The sequence below is a fragment of the Lycium ferocissimum genome, chromosome 6 (genome assembly GCF_029784015.1).
Source record: "Lycium ferocissimum isolate CSIRO_LF1 chromosome 6, AGI_CSIRO_Lferr_CH_V1, whole genome shotgun sequence".
In the NCBI taxonomy this organism is placed as follows: domain Eukaryota; kingdom Viridiplantae; phylum Streptophyta; class Magnoliopsida; order Solanales; family Solanaceae; genus Lycium; species Lycium ferocissimum.
The window spans coordinates 19,430,145-19,431,659 of NC_081347.1; positions in this window are offsets into that span (position 1 = coordinate 19,430,145).

The following is a 1,515-nucleotide window of genomic DNA, read 5'->3' on the forward strand; positions in this document are numbered from 1 at the left end:
AGTTCCAACACTAGTATCGTCTGAAAAAAGTAGGAAGAGAGAGCAAAAAACTTTTAATATATTTATGGACAAGTTATTAATTATCTAAACCGTGGTTTGGGCCTTACTTTAGTAAATTAAATCTTATCCATTAATTTTAACCTATGCCATGTGTCCCTAATCCAAGCTAGAACTTGGGAAAAATGGAGAGAAGAGAAATAGAGAGGAGCTCAATCCCTAATAAAGTATCTATATCACACTCCTTAAAGTGCTGCCCTTCGTTGGACCTGCTAACGCGGAATATTTTGTGCACCGGACTGCTCTATTTGGTTTTATAGTTGGAACTTTGTCCATTAATTAAAAGGACACCTCATTTGTATTGTTGTTGCAAATTTAGCATTCCACGCAATAGACTTTTAATGTTTGAAACTTGTCCTTTGACAGGTTATTTCTTTAATAATTGGGTTCTCTCGATGGGGTGATTCACGTTTTTTTTTTATTTTTTTTATTGGTTTTCAATTGATATTTTAGAACACTAATACTTGAGTTCAATCCAACAAATGATTTCAACTGCAAAACAGAAATACTAGCAGGCACGAGAAAGATAAGAAGTGGGGAGGGACCAAAGGTTATTGGTCCATGTTTAGGTGGATTTATTCCTCTAATTCTAAAGATATACAAATGAAATATATTTCCTTTTTAAGTATAAAAGCAATGACATCCTGTGTTCTCCTATGCCAATGAAACTGTGACAATGCATTTATCATTATGCTTATAATGGAGCTCTATATCAATTGGAGGCCACGAGGTGCAATATACTAGGTTTTCTCTCCATCATGTCAATTGAGAAATGTAGTTTTTTAAAATGAGTTTAACTTATATGTATTGACCGTGCACGTAAGTTAGATCCTTCATTATGAAAAATTAGAATCAAATTAACTGGTGAAATTAGTTGCAAGTAACACGTTGCTGTCATGACACAGTGAATCCAGGCCAATAATTAAAGCCTGATCAAAAGTAGTTGCATGCTAGATGATTAATTAGTATAGGCTAGCTAATAAATAGCAGTACTTAAGCCTTAAGGTTTTATAAACTTTTCTTATCTGTTTAGCTCACAAAAGAGGTGGGAACACCAAATATATTGGCTGCCATAGAAAGTAAAAGTGCATTATAACACAAAGCTAATCAAAGCCAAGAGATAAGGAAATTGTAAGGCCACCATTTCACTCTCAACCCCACAAAATATATGATCATTCTTTATATCTGCGCATGCCAAGACAAGTTTGATTTCACAATGCCAAAAACTTGGAAGGCGAAGAAAGTGACTGAAAAAAGTCTCTTATCAAGAAAGAATCTTTCAAAGCTCTACACGAGTAGGATTCTCTTAACTTTTTCTTTCAATATTATAGTACAAAATTGAGTGTTGTTTTCATTCCAAGGAAAGAGCCTTGAGCCATTCAATACGGGGCTAAAAAAGAAAGTGTGAATGAATGGGTATAATAATTCTTGCATCATCTTTAAAGTTTATTCGTTAGA